The following is a 19,872-nucleotide window of genomic DNA, read 5'->3' on the forward strand; positions in this document are numbered from 1 at the left end:
GAGCCCGAGGTTACGGGGAGGTTGTGCTGAGGGGGTGGGCAGCGATGGTGCAGACTTCCCTCTGTCTCCTCGGGACGGTGGGCTCGGGACGTGGCTCCCCAGCACAGTTATTTGAACCATGAGATTGCCTCACGGATCAGGGACCGTCCGATGTTATCTGGCAGAAAGATAGGATATGAGAAATAGGTATTTCACCTCAAGATGAGATAACGCTGTGATTAACAGATGTTTAATTGGGCCATTCGTCAAGTGAAGAACCTGCCTAAAAGTCAGCGAGGCTGAGTAAATTATTTCCAACCCTGCAGGTGTTGGACTGGCAGCTCTATTATTCTTCCAGAAATGGGCTTTAGAAGATTTTTATATGAAAAGATAATTTATTTCGATGAGGTATTGCGTTGTGCTTTTTATTTATGTAATAAGCTTTAAGGTTTGGATCTGGGCCTCCTTCATCTTCACACTGGAGTGAACTGGGGAGGGACAGAGAAAAGAAGAGCCCCTCTGTGGAGTTACCATCCAGCAAAAGTCACGTCATGATATTTGACAACTTCCCAGCAGCCTATTGCTGTGGATAGTGGATAAGACTGTGGGGAAATTTTGCAAAAAATAAATGGATTAGTCAATAAACTCAAAAATCATTGGTGTTGTAGGAGTCCAATAGTGCAAAGCCCTGGCTTGGGGTGCTGGACATGAGGTACTGACATTCAGGTGTGCCAAGTTCTGCTGAAGTTGTAGATCCATGAACTTCCTAAAACTTTATAGTGTTCTGCTTTGAGGTTATGATTCATATTCTTACATGATTATACAGGGATTTTTACTTTCAGATCACATGGTTTCCCTTTTTCCTTGCTTCTACTTTGATTCCACATTGAAAAGGATAAATACTCATTGGGATTCCTGCAGAACTATAGATCTGTCAGACTTTGTTATGGTCAAGGTGCACATTCATTGAGAAAGATCTGTAGGCTCATAGAATCTTTCAATGAATATTCATCCAATCATTAGCAGAGATGAGTTGCCAGGGGTCCATTTACTCCATAGAAAGTGTATCTGTATTAACCAGCAGTTAGACCCAGGATTTGAATCTCAGCGTATTACAAAATCAGATATAAAGTGAGTTCCATGTTGCTGCAGATCTCACAGTAAGTTCCATTCAGGTGTGGTTGTAATTTCCAACAATAACCACCTAACCTTCATTAATTATCCTCTTCACTGACAAACTTATTTAAGATGCTCTAGGAATGGTTACAAAATATATAAATTTAATTTCTGTGGATTATTTTCTTGCAGCTGCAGATTTTTCCCCACAGTAGTTATGACAGAGGTGAAATCTTTGGATCCGTTGTTGTTCCCTTTCCATCTTCTTCACTAATGTCTGTGAAAAAGCAACAAGCTAAAATAGACTCTCTCTTGGGGAAACTCCTTCTACAAGATATGGTTAAAATTAGTGGGGGTTCTTTCACATATGCACAAGGATGTCTTAAGCTTATATTACATTAAACTGAGAAGCAGAAGGCACTTGTGTGTAGCAAATTGCTCCTATGAATGATAAAATTGTAGAATCAGTGAAAAAACAACAGGAGTAGCAACACCAACACCAGTAGCTATCAGGCCTTGTCTGTAATCTAGCTCTATGATCACAAGATAGTTGATAGCATATTTCATGCTAATGCTTTTTTGTCATCTTTGTGCTACTTACAAGTATCTGAAATATGACCAGATCTCTGGAATAGCAAGAACATAAAAGAAAAATAAAGCTATGTTGCTGAATATCATTTTTCCTTTACGGCATTCAGTCTATGAACAAGATGCTAATAGTTTAACTTTTTTTTTTTTTTTAAAAAAAAAAAAAAAAAAAAAAAAAAAAAAGCTTTTGCTAGTGGATCTTTTGCTAGGAATCCTTGTTGGACCTTACTGGACTTAAAGGGTTTTGGCACATGAAGCCTTCTCTAATGGTGACAGTAATTGAACAGACTGGAATGAGTTAAATGAGGTCCAATCATATCGGTTTCTCCTGCATCATCTAAACTGAAGCTTGGGTTTGATAGCAAGCCAACTTTTTAGTCCTCTGTTTTCAGTATCTGTAATGCTTTAAACTGAGAAGCCAAACTAAATCTCAGAGGGAGTCACATGGCTCACAAATGTGGATGCAAATGGATTCACATATACTTTTTGTACAATATTTTGTGTGTGAAAGTCTCTCAAACTCTTCTTGGCTTTTAACTTTCATAAGAGAGTCTTTAATTACTCTTTGAATATGCCATTACATTTCTTTTTTTACTCACGGCATTTTTTTAAATAGTGGTCTGTTTTGTTTCTATATATAATGGAAGTTAATAAAATATGTGCCAGAAGCCAAAAATATGATGAGCTACACGGCATACTCCAGACTGTAAGGAAAGAGAAGAAAGAGCAGGCCTTTAATTCCACAGCCTATCAGTATTTCTCATTGGAATTACTTTTGGTTTCTTTCCCCAGTATGCCTGGCCCGAGTCGAAATAATTCTCCCCCTTTCTAACTAACTTTGCAGCTCACCAATTTGTGCTCTTTTAAACTCTGTCCACTGTGCCAAGGAACAGCAATGGTTTAAGTCCAAAGTCTAATTCTGAGCTAGAAGTTCCCCAAGTCTTTTTCGTTGACAGTGTCTTCAGCATTTCTACATTGGATCATATCTCTTGAATTATGACAGCTGAAAAAGGAATCTCAGAAATATCTTACGCTAAGCCACTAGCAATAATTTACTGGTGGTTCTGGCTAACTGAGGCGGTCTTAGTTGACTAGAGGTTAGTGGATGTGACTCCAGCCTATAAAAAGGGTAAGAAGGAGCATTCAGGGAATTCCGGGCCCATCAGTCTGACCTCAGGTAAGTAATGGAGCAGTTCTACTTGAGTGTCTCATTGTACCTGGCACTTGGTTTAGTGATGAGATTCAGTAGGTCAGGTTGATGGTTGGACTTCATGGTCTTGAAGGTCTTCTCTTATTTAGATGATTCTGTGATTCCCTGTTACAGGTCCATACATTTATTCTGCTCTGCTGCTACAGCAGAAAGAAGAGCAAGTTATCTGTTCTTTGCATCTTCACGTGGCAGATGGTGCCCAGATTTTTTCCTTCTAGATTTAGACCTAAACTCAAGCACCTGTCTTAGGAAACTGGTAGCCTGGTACCTGTAGACAGTGCACAAAGGTAGAAATATAATATGAGCTCTCTTTCTGTCTCCATTTCAAAGAGGGAGCTTGGCAATTGGTGCTGGAGTCTGCTTTACGAACATTGGCTGTTTGGTATAAGAAATACATTTGCCCTTCAGTAAATCCCTTGAGATGTCAGAGAAACAACTGAAGTTCCAGTTGCTGAACTTTTACTCACTTCTGCGTATCACTGCTTCTGCACAAGTGGTATAACTGGATCGTGTGATCTGTGCTGAATGTTTTGTCTGATCACTGTCTGGAGATGGTTAACACACTCAAGTGCACAATAGTTGCATGCAGTAGCTATCTTGGACACAAGTGTATTTTGTGACAAGTGTTGACTCTTCATCTTCTTGCTAAACTTAGCTAAATATAAACCAAGAATTTGGGCCAATTCTGTTGCTTTTGACAGGAAGGTACTGCTAGCAAGTGACATGCTAGGAATGACCATTGGGTCCTTGCAGAAATGTGTGCATGGCACTAATGGTTCCTCATATAGAAATGAATTAGATGTCTGTGCTGTCACCTAGCAGATGGCAAATGAGAAATTGTCTTCACTCTCTTCTTTTTCTATCAATACCCAGCTGTCAGCTATTGATAAGCTGCTATCAAAACCTAATTCAGTTAAGAACTCATTTGGATATAACTACCTCAGTTCCAGCCTCTGCTGTTTTAGACAGTTTACAATCAGGAGACAGCCATTGACTTCAAAAGACATCATCAGCTCTCAGCTTGTTAAACACAGAACTCTCATATTAGAATTGTAGAATCACAGAATATCCCACAAGAGACCCACAGGGATCATCGAGTCCTACTTCTGGCTCCATACACAACCACCTAAAAAAATCAAACCATATGTCTGAAAGCGTGTCTTGAACTCCAAGAGGTGCTGTGCCCACCGCTCTCTGGTGTGGAGCCTTTCCCTAACCCCCACATGACCCTCCTGATGCAGCCCTGTGCCGTTCCCTCAGGCCCTGTTGCTGTTTCCAGAGAGCAGAGCTCAGCACTGACCCTCTGCTTCCTATGAGGAGCTGTGGGCTGTCATGAGGCCTCTCCTCAGCTCTTCTGCTTGGGGACAAACAGTCCCGTGGACCTCAGCAGTGCTGGGCCCTTCCTGCAACAGCGCTGCTGCTGGGGCCTGAAAACATTTTCTTCTGATTAGACCATCTAGCATTGTTGTACTCCTGTTCTCACCAGCATGCTTTCTCCACTTTGTTCCATATGTTTGGGCTAACCCCAAATGTCTTTCATGCTTCTTTTCCCTTACTAATCATTCCTCAGTGAACTATCTACTGGCATCTCTACATGCACCTTTCTGTATGCATCTGTACAGTCAACAAAGTACAGTTGGAAAGAGCATCATAGCAAGATAGCAAAGGAACAAATGGAGAAGGAATACTCACTCATATCCAAAGATCTATGCTCAGGATGAAAAGCTCACAAAGGAGGGATCTCCAGAAAGAGATCCTTCCCCAGTGGCAGTCAGCCCTTAAATGGGGTCTAGATTCCACCCTTTCTGGTCACACAGGTGAATTGCCTTCACCTGCGCTCCCACAGCTGACCCAGTCCTTGCCTCAGGTGATCAATCAGTGGATCAGGCCGAGACTCAAAAGTTCCATACAGCATCTCAGTCATAAATGTATAAAATCAGTGTACCTTAAAGGGAACTGCAAGTAGGTTGAACTTTATTTTTCTGATGAGAAATCTTAACAGTGTTGCTTTAGACTCTGCTGCAGTTCAGCCTCTCTCTTTCTTCTTTCTAAATATAATTTTTTTTTTTTTTTTTTTTTTTTTTTTTTTTTTTTTTTTTTTTTTTTTTTTGGTATCTTAAAAGCACATTCCAGGAACTTCCATCTGGTCTTGTTGTGAACCACAAGCCTACTGTGTCTTTTCTGGAAATACTGGCTTGGCTTTGTGCAAATTTACGTGGAAAATTATCAGAAGGAAAGCTTGCATTGCTTTCAATGGAAGAAGTTGGTATTCTTTTTGGTGTGAAAATTGCATGCAAATATTTTGTCAAAATAAAAATAAAAAAGTTTTGAAAACATAAATGAATTGAAATGGCAATTAAAATCATGAGATTTTTTTCAACGGAATAGAGAGTTTGATTCCAGCTCGCGTGTTTTACATCACTTGTTTTCTTTTTTAAAGAAAGTCTCCAAAGATCATCACTCAAGGGTGGTTTTAACCTGGGGAATGGCTGTGTTCTTTTTCAAACTCTGAACCTACCTCTCCATTTAAACAAACTATTGAACAAAACAACAGAAAGTCGGGAAAATTTCTGGTATTTAATCTTTACTTTTTCTCCAGAGAAGTAAGAAGAATGTTTGTGCATAAAACAAGAGCAATGTAAATGCTGTGCGGTGATCTTGGGAAGTAGGACTGTGCTTGGCTACTCAGCAATTTTGAAATAAATAATTACCTTTTTCTTTATTTGCAGTGTCAATAACACTGTGCCCATCAGACACACAGGCCAGGACTGTCTTGCTTAAAGGCATTCTGGGTGCTGGATTTTTTCATCATTCATAGTTAAGAGACCCTGTCAGTTATACTGAGAGCCGTTTTGTTGGCAGCACTTGTTTTTTTGGGGTTTCTTTTTTGTTTTTTTTTTTTAGTTTCTTTTACACAAGAAAATTTGAATAATATGCAGCAAAATGAATGACAGATACAATTTTGAAGGCTACAAACCTAAAACCTTTAAGCAGTGATTTAAAAGCTAATTATTATGGATATAACCATTCAACATTCGTTTCTTAATACTGTTCCCTCAAGAAATAGTGATTTAGTCAACCAATTATTTTATCTCTTTTAGGGATACTTCCTTAATTGCAAAACAATCTAAAAATATAATCAGCATGCTAAATACATGTGGTATCTTGTTTAGAATGCTATGTTGGAGGAAGAATGCAATTAAACTGTCAAAATGTAATTGTTTCTCATATTTAATTTAAAGAGGCTGATTCACATTTGCTTTTCATGTTTGGGAGTTAAAAAAACAAAGCAAGTTACTAGTACAGCTACTAGTTTTTAATAAAGACAACATAAGCTTGGAGCACTGACGAAAGCTGCCTCTGTCATGAGATACTGCTATCAAAAGATAGGAAAAGATTCACATTTTTTCACTCCTTTCCCAATTACAGTTCAGGATTCAGTGCTGCAGCACATAAGATGATCTTTGTAATTTCAGGCGCAGCTCAAACACGATACGATTTGTAAAACACAAGCTCTCCATCTACTTCCTGCCTTCAGAGCCTATGCTCAGAGATGTCTCGTGGCTACGTCTTCCATGCTACTGGAGGAAGAAGGGAGGAAGGGGATCCTGAGCTGGCATTTGACCAACTCATCTCTTGTCCCCATCACTTCTGCTCTGGAGGAAGGGACATGTATAGACACAGACCTGCAGTAGTTTCACCTGTGTATATCTGTGTTGAAAACCACCTGCCCGATGAGAACTAGTCCAGATTTGCCTTCATCTATTCCAAATCGAGTGACAATGTAAGCAGAGGAGCAGTGCAGTTCTGGGATTGTTATGTCATAGTATAAAAACAGGATTGCTATTTCATAGGATGTAACCATGAGTGCACTGGATGGAAATTAAGACCCATTTAGCCAAGTGCATGACCCTCAAAAGCAACTTTGAGCATTCTCCTAATTTTGTAGATACATAGAAATACTTTCACCATGATGCCAGAAAAAAGTTAGATTTTGATTCCAAGTCAGAAAGAAAAGGATTTTCTCCTTCTATATTATGTCATGTAAGTTCAGTAATTTGGGCACTTCTTTTGGTAGGAAAAATGTGTTAAGAGTTATGTGATAGCCAGCTAAGATAAATCTTTGAGATTAATTAATTCAAGTTTATTGGGCCCATGTAAACTACTTGGGTCTTCAGCAAAGATCAGCAGCTGTATGGATTCAGTAGCAGTGGCATTTAACCTAAGATCTTAGATGGGTAGGAGTCTTTTAGCATGTACTGTGCACTGTGATGAATTTCATTTTGTGATGAGAAATAAACACAATATCAGATGTTATTCCAGCCAACACACCCGAACACCTTACAGGCTTCTGTCTTCAGTGGGCTGAATTTTCTGTACAGTCAAGGTGCAATTTGAAGCCTCTATAGCCAGTGCTACCTTAAGGGGTACATGTGCTGGTGACTAGACATACAAATGCAAAGACAAAAAATAGAATAGCAGGTACAGATAACTGCAGAATTGCATTTCTGCTTTGCTTTAGATATTGTTAGCCAACAGTATATTAGGGGATTTTATTGCCATTAGAATGTTCCCATTCAACTGTGCTTAGATGAATATATATATTACTGGTTAGATTTTTTTAATTGTTGGTTGTTTTTTTTTGCATTTGTATTTTCTTGTGCGCTATTTGTATGCTATATATAATTACTGCTATACAAATAGAGTGGATTTGCTTTTACTTTGTTTTGTCACTTCTGTAACTAGGACAATAAATAGCACTGGTAGGTTGTTATTCCATCAATGGCACATTGGCTTAGCAGGTGGGCTTCCCACCTATTTGTTCCCAGCAGTGTGTATGTGCAGGTTTATTCCTACCTACAAATGCACTGGAAAGAGGGACAAATACCTGATATCACCACATTTTCAGTATGTTTCTCACAAGATGCCATATTTGTGTCTGCTAACTCCCACTAGAAGAAGAGTCCTACATCTGCAGCTCGGAGCGTGTAGGGGCTGCATTTTAACAGCTCAATCCTGCAAATCCTCAAGGCCCAACCCAACTCTTGGGAGCTCTACCAAGGTTCTGGCAGGCATGGAGCCAGATTCCCCTGTTGTTCTGCATCCATCCTCATGTGAAAAAATGGAATCGTGTGTGCCAGGCCAGGCCTTGACTCGGCTCTGCAAATTTCATACCGGATTTGTGTCCCGTAAGAACAAGCATTAGGGTTGCCAGTTTGAAATATGACAAAACCCAGCTGCCTCAGACAAATGGCTGCTACCCACGCTCAGCTTCGTCCGCACATGTGCGGTGCTCAGGATAACAACTGCCAAGTCTATAGTAAAAGAGGCCAGGCAGGAAGCCAGCCACATGGCAACTCTAAATGATATTAATAAGACTTTATAAAAAGTTAAAAGCACAATGTAGCTTTTCAAAGTGTTTCTTAGAGATCTCTACATATGTATAGGTGTTTCATGTCTATGAGATAGAGGCTTGGGGTAAATTTAATGCAGTATGCTTTTCTGGCTAAGAATATATATATATTTTTTTGCTTTCTCCTGAAAGCTGTTGATACAAACTGGGACTCATTAAAAACACCTTGTGTTTTCTTTTTAGAACTCTTGACTTTATGTCATTTGCTGGATCATTAGAACGTGATGTAGCATCAGCAACTGTTCCAGAGGAGCCCTGTCTTGAAAGAAACAGAATATTCTTGTCTCAGTCAATGGCAATAAAAGGGTGCTTAGCACCTTTCAGGAGATGCTGAGTGTCTCTCCCAGGCTCAAGACCAGAGATAGCATTCCCAAAGGACAGATACAAGGATATTAAAAAGGACTTTGATCAAAGAAATATTGCTTCTTTCCTCCTTTCACTAAGCAGATGTGCAACGTGTCTTGGGAAAGAAATAGAAAAATTCCTGAGTGATTTATTTGATGAACCTAGTTTTAACCCAGGTTATTGCATGCCTGATATGGTGATGCTGGTTATTAGTTTTCAGTTGAAAATGACCAGATAGAGGACATATTCACTTCATCAATATAATACATTTATTGGTTGTCAAGAGAGTCACATCACACAGATATGTAAATCTGTCACTTTGTCTTAAAAGTGTATTTCTCTATTACAATGTTGCTTGATGTATGTTTTAAGGCAGTAAGGCCTTTTAAATACTAAAAAAAAAAGACAAGGGGGAAGATTTGTCTTTTCAATCACAGGATTTAAGACATTAAAAGCAGATGCATCATTTATAAAAGTAGGATTTTATCAAATGCCATTGTAAATGAAAGAATCATATCTACCATATGTAGATATGTGAATTAAAGAAACCTTCTTTCCCAGGAAAATTAACAAACTGTTTTGCTAGCATTAAGATGGATTAGTCTTTGAAGCCAGTAACCAGTTGACCACAAATCTCAATTTGCTATGTCAAAACTAAAATAGAATAGACCCTTTGTTTACATTATATAAAAAAATAAATGTTTTTATTTCTGTTTATATGCCCACGGTAGTAATCCTACCTTCAAAAACATGCACTGAAAATTGGAACAAAGAAGTTCAGTTGTAGTTTAACTCATTCTTTGCCATTATAAGAAAGAAATATCAGTAATAGTGAGTATTAAAAATAACAAGAAACTCACTGATCTCTCCTCAGAATATGCAAAACTGGCTTTCTGAAATATAACAACATGGTATACTTCAAAACAAAAAATAGCACCTTGTGTTATAGGGTATCATGGCGCTAGTCATGGCACTAATGCTGCAATGATGACCTGTTCCTAGCAACATTCCCTGCTCTTGATTAAGACCATGTTGCCTGGTCTGAAATACTGAAATACCAAAGAGTATTTTTTTTCTGTTGTCCATATTTTTTGTGTAATGGGGCAGACCAAAATGGTGCATCCCTTCAGTTGGCATGAAGTCTGCCAATGCTTACAGGAAAATTTGTATCAAGCTCTTAAGGAAGTACCTTAAGACAATGGTACTGCTGTTGCTAGGAATGGCATTTAATGAAAACAAATAAGAATTATTTTGATAATGCAATAATAAGTGAGTTACTGTGTAAGCACCTTGGTACAAACCCAAAGGAACTGCAGGATTAAATATGAGAAATCTGTCAACAAATTCAGCATATACTCCATATGTAAATCTTATACTGAATTTAATAGTTCTATGTTAGCAGTGCCTCTTGAGCTGGGTGCTGTATCATCATGATTAAAACTCATGGTAATATACCAGTTGGGTGTTCTTTCTGAAGAGGGTGTTGCTAGTACAGAGGAGAACATGATAATTAATTCATATGCAATCAATTTAAAATAAAGTAAGGTAAGCATGAGAGAGGGAATTACAAAGCATGTCACAAAGGAAATAAAAAGAAGGATGTGGCAAACCATATAATTAATGTAGAGATTTTTAGCCTCATTTGTTGAGAGGTGATAGAAACAGGACTGGAAGGGGAAGATCTGTTAGCCTAGTCTAAGGTGGTGTAAGTGTAACCTAAAATTTTAATGTAGTCTGTGGCAGTGATTTGAACCAGATTAAAAATGTGGGATTCTAACCTCTCCCAGTAAAATATGTTGGTATCTGTTGATATTCAGATCTTTGGTTCCAGTTCATTTCCAGTGAGTACTCACCTCAGCCTAACATAAAAAAACCCCTTCAGTTCATCACGTCACACCGAAGACTGCGTGCCATAACAGACCATCACTTTGTAAGCCATGATCCATTGCCACGGGAAAAAAATGCTAAGACTGAAAAGATCAACCAAAGTTGATCTCAGCCTGAGCAGTTTCACTGCTTCCAAGGTGCTTAGCTGGCTGCCACAGCTCCCTATCGCTTCAGTGAACAGAACGTCAACTTTGGGAAGGAGAAGATGCAATCATAAAATTGATTTGCCGATTCTGTATGCTAGGAGAAGTTGCTGTACAGTGAAAGATAACTGATGGCTAATGCTTCTTAAGTTCTCCTCAGAGAACTGTAAGACTGTGTGTGAAAGCACAGAATACACTGAGATATGGCTTCCAGGTGGCATGGATTTGGGATGGTGGTGCATTCAGATGCACTGAAGTCCACAGTGAATCTAGATGTAATGATGCTGAGGATGCCATAGGGCACTGGAGTTCTTCATGGTGCCTGTGCTTCATTCATTGCAAAGAATATTATTGATTTCCTTTTAGATTTAAAAGACCCCACATTGTTGAGAGTGTTTTTATGTCCATTTTCCTGTTCTCATTGCTTCAGTTGCAAGGATAGGATTTTCTGGGCTCAGGACCCATTAAAATGGTCAAAAGGGTTATTAAAGATCTTCAAAACCGAGGTGGAAGAATGGAAGTATTTTGGAATTGTTTGAAAAAGTGTTAACAGAGGCTTCTGCATTGGAATAAAAGTAGTTACTGATACCCCATTTTTTCCCCACACAGCTGAACTGCCGTTTTCCATCCAAAACTACCTAAGGCTCTGGATGTTTCGGGTACAGCTTTAGGTATGGACAGCTTTACCCTGGATCTATCCACCCTGTAGAGATTTCTGAAGATTCCAGTGCTGTTTGGCTGCAGCATCCTGGCAGCCGCCACACAATCTCTCCTCCTTCCCTCTTCTGGGAATTCAATTGGTTTGTGCAGTAACCCCACTGCTGGCACCAGGCTGTGCCATTCCCTGCAGGGCTGTCTGGATGGAGAGGGAGATGGGGTTCTGGTGTGACCAGGGAGCTCACAGGTACTCACTCATGTGGCTCACAGCAGGTTCTGTCCCCTGGCACCTCTCCCTTTCCACCTTGTCTACCCACTGCCCACCACCACTGGCGCATTACCTCCTGCCTTAGTCCTCGGTCCTTTCCCTCCTCCTTCTGCCTCAGTTTTCCCCTGGCTCCCACACCTATGTACATACGTCTGCCTGCACGCACTGTGCAGAGTAGTAGTAGTAGCTTTTATTACTCTTAGTTCTTTATTAATGCCACATGTGCTGTTGTAAGGTTAAGTTATTAAGTGATATCCAATAATTGTCTCTGCTCTAAAGTGGACGTTTCATTTAACTATACTCATGCGGATCTGTTTCAGAGCCATTTATCACGACCACATTTTAAGAAACATTTCAATAGGCCATTTCTCCTTTTCCTTTCTTTAATGCAAATAGACCTAAAAGGTCCTGGTCAAAAATTAAATACAATTTCCTTTGGAACGGCATAAGGGAGTGTGAGGTTTGTATGTGCTTTGGAAGTTAAATTTATATTTTACAGGGCTATCATCTTGGCTGCAGAGTTAATTTTACTGTATTTGTGCACTTGCTGGAAACGCTTACACGAAGGCATACAATGACCTGTTTAGTTTGCAGGAGAAAATTATGTCATTTGCAAGCAAGCTTTCAGCTGTGATATTTTATAATTGTTTAGATGAAATCCTGATAATCCTCTACTCCTTCACATAAACTGCAATCCATCTTTAAAACTGTGATAATTCATAAAACCTGCAGCTTAATAAACTAACAAACCCCAGGCCTATGTTATTTTAAGGGAAGTCAATCTTTGATCAGTCAAGCTGAAATGGGTCTGATAAGTGGCGGCCTTCCTCACAGGGAGCAGCACTCCAGTTTGTTATTGCTATTTGCTCATCATCCTCGAGTGCAAAATAAGCAGAAGTCTTTCCGAGCTCCTTATCTCTTTTCACTTTCTTCTCTAGATCTCTGTCGCTTTAATCCAGCATGTCTGCTGCTGGTTAACAAGGAAATCCTGTGTCAATTATCGCCAACAACTTCCTGCTGTGAAGCTGTGGGGAATCAAAGCTTTTGAGAGCCTTTTTCACACCAGAGAGTAGTGCAGGGCCTAATTAAATGGCCCTCATATCCTGCAGCCTACTGGTGGCCAAATGATAGAGAGCTAATGAACGCTAACCTAATTTTTCCAGGAATTGTTTTGATTCTTCCGGTCAGCGGTGCTTATTGACCGAACCTGGGGCTGAGAGGGGTGCCAAAAGGTGAAATGTGGCAAAGATGGGGATCTGTGGGGCTCTTTGTGTGCAAGCCTTTGGTTATATATGTGTATACATTGCAGATCGGGAACAATATTTATTAAAAATTGCTTTGCCAAAATGCATTGTCTTCTTTCCTTGATATGAATTGCTTTGGTGACTCTTATACACATGTGGGATGAAAATTGTCCTATAAATCCTCCCCATAAATGCAATTGCTACAGTATTATTTTTACAGAATTGCAGAATAAGGTATCTGCCATTGCTCTTGCAGAGCTGCCCCGCTCTCCCCTCTTTCTTCTCCTGTATTTTTTTTCCTCTTCTCAAATCATTCTGCTAAGAACCTGATCTCCTGTCTGAACAAACCTGCACTCTTGTGTGGCTGCTGCCTGAGGTTAACTGGCCTTATGCAGAAGTTACACACAAAAGAAACGCAAATCCCCTCTGCTAGAAGCTCAGATGAGCACTTCACATACCCAGCTGGTGGGATGCTGTCTGAGCCCAGTTGTTCCTATCTGAGGGCCCTAACACAGTACATGTGCATGAGGTGACAGATTTAAAGGTACCACAGGAGCCCTAACTCTGAATTTCCTGACTTTTACGGTTTTACATTACAACTTTAATGTTCCATTAGCATATTTTTTTATTTTTTTTTTAAGTTAATTTCCTTGGGGAGTTTGGGACAGTTCAGTTTGTCTTTTTTTTTGTTTGTTTGTTTTAATTTTCTTTTCTTTTTTAAAAAGGAGTGAGGGGGGGAGGTTGGAGAGAGATGATCAAACCTGCCCAGCTGCTTTGAAATATTTAAAAGGATTTCATAGGATTTTTTTTTTTTTACAGAGGAAGGAATCCAAAATGCCAAACAGAATTATGCACACCTGCTTTCAAATACGGAAAAGCTCAGCTCTATATCCTGCTTCATTCTATATCCAGAGCTCTGGCTGGGGCTGGCTGTCATAAGATCCTCTGTTAGAGGTTATTTTTTTAAGATTTCTTTTCCCCCAAATGCACAGGCAACATGCATGTGCCTTTGGCAACAAATCTTATAAGCTGGAAAAAGCTCACCTTACCATCATACTATTGTAATACTGGAGCAATATTAAATAAGCTTTCTTCCCTTCAGCACATTCAATATTAACTTACAGTGCCAGTCGTGCACAGTGCTTGATGCAGTCCAAGATGAAGAGGGAAAGGATGGGGAGGAGAACCCCCAGGTGCCTTACAGACAATGTGATGCCCACTGGGCTGCCTGATGGAAAGCAGCAGTTTGTCTAGAAATATGAACGTTTGCTGAGATATTGAGAGGCTGAGGAGCAAGGCACCAATCTGGGATAACTGCATTTCACTGTGGTCATCCTAAGTGAACCAATTACCCTTCTTGCTCTGTATCTCTGCCCTTCAGAATGAATAAACCCAGCCATTCACTCACACAGCACTTGTGGGAAGGAGACAGGAGTGCAGGTGAGGACAGAAGTTATGCCATAGGTGGGTTGCAGGTATTTTCTGGCTTCCACAGCTCACAGCTCTTGGGCTTTCACTGTGCTCTTATAAGGCCAATGAGGATGAATCTACCATGCATTTAAGAAGTGTCTCCTTCTTTAGTCCATGAACAAAATGAATTTTGTCCTTGATTTTTTAATAATAACAAGTTCTGAAAACCTGAGACTTTTAATGTTCAAAATTCTCTCTCAGCTGCTTGCACAGAAAGTTAAATTCAATAAAATGGGGAAATCTCACATAACCACATGACTCCAGGGGCTGTGAATTCAAGAGAAACACCTGTGAAACACCATGATTAAAGTTAGCAAGAGCCAAGAAACGATCCTCTCCCTTGGATAACAAGTGCTGAGGTTGCCCTGCATATACGGATGTCTTTCTCCTTCAATCCTGTCTCTCTCAGCTCTGTGACCCAACCCTGGCTGCAGCTCCTACCAATGCAGGGCTGGCTGCTGACCATATTTCTCACTATGAATGATTCCTCTCACCCAACCTCCAGCAGGATTCAGCCCATGACTAAAGAACTTTTTTCTTTTTCCATCAAACAGCATTAAAAACTTAGTACCACTATTCAATTACTTCAAGGTTTTATGAGCTCCAAAATCACTGTTTCTGTGGATTTGTGAACCCCCCAACCAAAATCTTGCAACATCTATTTCCATTTGCTATTAATAGTGCTGGTGGATGTTCGCTAAGAGATGACATGTAGCAATGTGGCCTAAAGAAAAAAGATTTTAAACAGTCATTCTGAACTTCCTCCCAAAGTGCCAAAAACAATTTAGGGTTTACAAACCATGGACTATATTTTACTTCATGTTCCAGTGGAATAAATTTAATAGTCTGCATAAAACAGATTTGATCCATACATTTAAAACCTCCAAATATATTTTTTCATAGCAGAATAAGTAAATACTCTTTCAAATCTCGCAGGAAACTTCACCTGACAAAGTATTAGCTTAAACATCTTCAAGTATTTAATCATAATTCAGAATATTTCTGCTGGCTATATATATATATATATATATTTTTTTTTTCTTCACAGGCTTAACTTGATTCTTTTATTAACAGTGATAAAGATTTGATCGTGCTTCCATTTTAAGCATCACTACACTGGGTCTGATATTATTATCGTATTTTTTTTATCCTGGTCTGCTTCTCAGATGGAAACGGAGTATTTGCTTCTCTTCACACCATACGGCAAACTATGAATATTATTTCAGTTATGATTTCCTATGTGTCTGTACTAAGGAAAGAGTGGAAATAAAGGACAAAACCAATAAAGATCCAAAACCAAAAGCACATGTACGGGAGAGTAATACACAAAACAAAACAGGGGCTGTTAAACAGATGACTCCACTGAAATGTAAAATATTCCACAAGTTTTGGCAACTGTGAAATGCTACACTTTCTACATTTCAACTATTAATCTTTCCAAGGGATTTTTTTCGGTTGGCCAATAGGCAAAGTGTTCCCTCACTGTGTTAGTGACTGCACGTGTGTATCTCCAGTCATAACTACGTCAACAAATAGGATGAAAAAATGAGGAAGTGGCAATAAATTAGCAGTGCTCAGCAACCAGCAAGCACCAGAAGAAATGACAGATTCTTAGGCAGATGGCAATAAGCCAGGCTATAAAAATCAGAAAACAGGCTAGCTAAGGGTCTAGAAAATATTAGGAATGAAAAGGAGGCAATTCTGGATTGAAAGCTTTCAGACAAAAATTATTCACCACTGAAAAGAGTCAAATAATGGGAAATAACACCACCACTGCCAACAAACCTCCCCACACAAAACAGGCCCATGGCAGGAGGTCGCTGTAGGTCACAAGCAAACAAAATTTCCAACACCAAATAAAAAAGCTTTTCCCACTTTGGTTTCACATTATCACCTCACTTTGGGGGTTTCAGTAATTGATATAACAAGTTATTCCAATTAAAAATATAATAATAAGGAGAAGAATCTTCATACTAAATAGCCCTGTTGTAGAGTAAACACAAAAGTCAGTAAAAGAACAGTAAAAATACCTTTGCTCATAGCAATATGCTATTCATTTAGTGGCCTGGAGTGTATCACTCGTGAGTCCTTTAAGTACTGCCACAACAAATCATTGGAAACTGATGAATACACGATCCAGGATCCCAAACAACAAACTATTACAAACTATCTATGTGTGAAAAGACTGCTGGAAGTTCCACTAAGCCTCTGTAAACTGCTCGGAGTTGGGCTGGTTGAGGGCCAGGAAACCACCAGAGGCAAATGCTTGCTGACTCCTACCTTCAGTGCAGCTTTGTGCTTTGTACCCAGTGAGGATTATTCCCTTCTGAAAATGTGGGATCTTAGACGTTCTCTCTCTGGTTAGGAGACTAAGACAGTAATGCCTCTAGGTCCAAACTGCTTATGTATAGGACTAATAATCCAGCAAATAAGTGAATTTTTGAGAACTGGATAAGATTTAGTAGTTCTTCCTAGACAGATCTTATGGAAGCAGAGCATGGAAATGAAAAAATAATCTAGATTGGTTTGGGCAATCTGATATCACCAGAAAGTTTACATTTAAACTTTATGTTCCTCTACAGAGGCTTATATTTGATGCAGAATGTCTCCAAGCACACCACAATAGCAGCAGAAGAGCCAACAGTTATATGTGTATTACAAACACATGGCATTTGCCTGGCCTTCTCCAGCTGGAGACACATCCTGGGGTGTATGGGGAGAAAAAGAAAGATATTTGGAATCTTAAAAAGGTAAGTTTATGTAGGCATTTCAGAATGTGCTCCATTTGTCCTGCACCAAAATACCTCATCTGTAAACTGTCCACTTAAAGTTATTTAATTTGCACACGCTTGTTAATTAAAGTAATGAGAGGAAAGGATGTTTAGATTAAGAACAAACAAACAAACCCGTTCTTTAAGTATTCTGTTATCTCAAGCACTTCTGGAAAGCTGATGCTTTGCACAATAACGTGCCTGGACCACTGCAGTCAAAATAAATTGCATTAAGTTGCTGCAGAGCAGTGAATGGAAGGCTGGCTGAGCATTACGGATGTGTCTGATCCTGTGAAACAGAGATTCATGCTTCTGATCCGGGAAAATAGAAAAAGAGATGGCTTTCATGGTTAAGTTGTGACTGAATGCTGATAACCCAACTGTCACAATGGAAAGAACTTAGCAGAACTACTTATTTAAGTAATTTAAGCAAAATGTGTCCGTTTAAAAGAACTTTCCATTTACAGCAAAGAAATTGTTGTGTTTGGGGACTGTGGGGCAGGGTGACTCAACACAGTGTGCGAGGAAGTTGCAGGACAGCTGATTACTTTGTTGTTAATGATGTATTTCCTAATTAGAAGTTGGCTTTTGTCCCCCCAACAGATCAGAATAAATCACAGCTTCCCATAAGAACTTGACTCCCTTCACATGATGTGGACTGTATGATTATAATGAAATCCTTTTATTTCTTTCCCCATCCCCTCTTCATTTTACCTAAAAAAACACCAGAAATATAAACATGAGGATATTTTTAGGGAAATCTCAGGATTTTGAAAATATGCAGAGCATTTGAGCTTACAGAGCAGGAGAGTATCATAGACTGAGGATCTACATGATTCCCCTTTCTCTTGCTTCTCTCTTTTCTTTCCTTTCCAGCTAAAGCAAACTGATTATCAAGGCTGGGTCAATGAGCCTAGTGCTTTACAGCATGTGAGAGACACTAAACTCAATAGACACACTGCTTAGTTAACTGTGAACATCAAATCTTTCTTCCCAGGAATGGCTGTTCCAAATGTCAATAGCTGTTTGAGCCATGTTTGATAGGAAAAGTAATGTCTGAGATGGTGCTTCTCAGTCCCAAGTTATAAATGAGGATTACTAACAATTTTTATGCATTTTGTTATAAACTGAGACCAACTGTGAAGTGACACTGACATGTACTAGCAAAAAAATGACACAAATCAAATACTTTTCTATGCCAATTGTGCACAAAGAGTTGGATCTAAGCATTATTACAGCAGAGCCTTTCATGTTGCTATAGCCGTACTCATGTTTGCATTTCCATAATAAAACCTATTTTCAGGGGGTTTATAACTCGGCTGTAAGAAATTTTCTCTGCACTCCAACTTGGCGTAACACGGCATCAGACAGAGAACTGCAGCCCTCGAGCCTTAAAATTCCATCTCCATTGCAGGAAGAAGGTTTCGTTTGCTTGCTTGTGGGTGAAATTCATTCTGCAAAGCCAATGTGGTTGTGCGTAGGGGATCTGATGATCCCAGATATGTTTGGCCATATTTCACTTCTAAATCTGTTTCTATCTGCAAATGAAATGTAATGAGGGAGTGAAGCACAGAGTTGGGTATCCAGAGATGCGTGTGTTAGACCTCTTTGCAAAAGTCATCTCCAAATACAGTGCTTGGTGACATGAGTCCTTACACAAAAGCATACATTTTGCAGGGCAGTGTGTTTGAGAAAAAGTGGGTAAAATCAATCAGGAAACACTGAAGAAATCTGTTTTACACAGAGCTGACAGAGGGGGGAGCATCCTGGTTTCACATATAACCAAGTTTCAGACCGTCGCTCTGGTTCTGCCCTGATGCTCAGGGCCATGGTGAGCCCACTGTGTATCGTGGAAGACAGTAAATTGATTTCATGTCTTTTTCTCAGACAGATGGGACATGAGAAGCAGTAAAATGGGTGTGTTAAAGTGGAGCTGTGCAGCACAGAGGGTGGCGCAGCAGTACCGGGTGGTGGGACTGGCCGCTGAGCAGCTGCACTGCGTTTCCCACTGGAGCCCTTCCAATCTGCATGGCTTTATTCCTGAGGGACTGTCAGCAAGAGTAGGAGCCAGGAAGTTGTAAAACCTCATGATTACTCTTTATTGTTAGTAAACATTTATGCAGTGATAATGTCTCATGGTTCCGGACAGGTACTGGCTGTTTCTGCAGCACTCTGCACCTCAGCTCAGATCCTCACTGACTGAATATTTGGAATATGGGACTTTCTGGCAGCTGAGCTTCTCTATGGATTAGTATGGTTTAGTTGGCAGAGTGCTGATGGGTGGATGGTTGGACTAGATGATCTCAGTGGTCTTTTCCAACCTTAATGATTGTGTGATTCTATGGCCTTAGTTGCTAGAGCTCACTAGGAAGGAGGATGGGGACTGGTCCTCACTCTTGCTGTACTTCCTGGTGTGCTGAAGCTTGGTTACCAGCTGTGCTTTCCAACATCTCCAACACCAATGCGCTTCCCACAGCCACTGATGTAATGAGTGAACTGGGGAAGAGCAGACAAACACAATCTACAAAGTCACCGTATCTACAGCACACAGATAGAGCCAGAACGGTGGGGAACACAGGCTGGAAACAATTTGCCTGGAGCTATGCTGTTTTCAGAAAGAGCAATACTGTGAGCAACTCGGGGGGACAGGCTCTTCTGCATCTGTGCACTGGTACCCTACCTTGCTGTTAGAATGTGGCCTCTGTTCTGAGCAGGGTGAACATCAAGGAAATTAGAAAGGGGAATAAGATATCCCCGGTCCTTCCTGTTCATAAGGAACTT

General features: G+C 39.9%; 1 protein-coding gene and 1 long non-coding RNA gene across 2 annotated transcripts in view; one reads left to right on the plus strand and one right to left on the minus strand.

The window, feature by feature from the left end:
* Positions 1–223: 223 nt before the first annotated feature.
* LOC125693541 (uncharacterized) lies at positions 224–4,723 on the minus strand. Its single transcript, XR_007377144.1, has 3 exons — positions 4,586–4,723; positions 2,901–4,019; positions 224–1,372 (listed from the first exon to the last, which is right to left on the minus strand). It is a non-coding gene; the product is annotated as an uncharacterized LOC125693541 (long non-coding RNA).
* Positions 4,724–5,738: 1,015 nt separating this feature from the next.
* INPP5F (inositol polyphosphate-5-phosphatase F) overlaps positions 5,739–19,872 on the plus strand; it is a 949,391-nt gene continuing 935,257 nt past the window's right edge. The window contains exon 1 of the mRNA XM_048944056.1: positions 5,739–5,742. The gene's annotated coding sequence lies outside the window, so the exon portion shown is untranslated. The remainder of the gene's footprint in view (positions 5,743–19,872) is intronic.

The sequence above is a fragment of the Lagopus muta genome, chromosome 5 (genome assembly GCF_023343835.1).
Source record: "Lagopus muta isolate bLagMut1 chromosome 5, bLagMut1 primary, whole genome shotgun sequence".
NCBI classification, from domain to species: Eukaryota; Metazoa; Chordata; class Aves; order Galliformes; family Phasianidae; genus Lagopus; species Lagopus muta.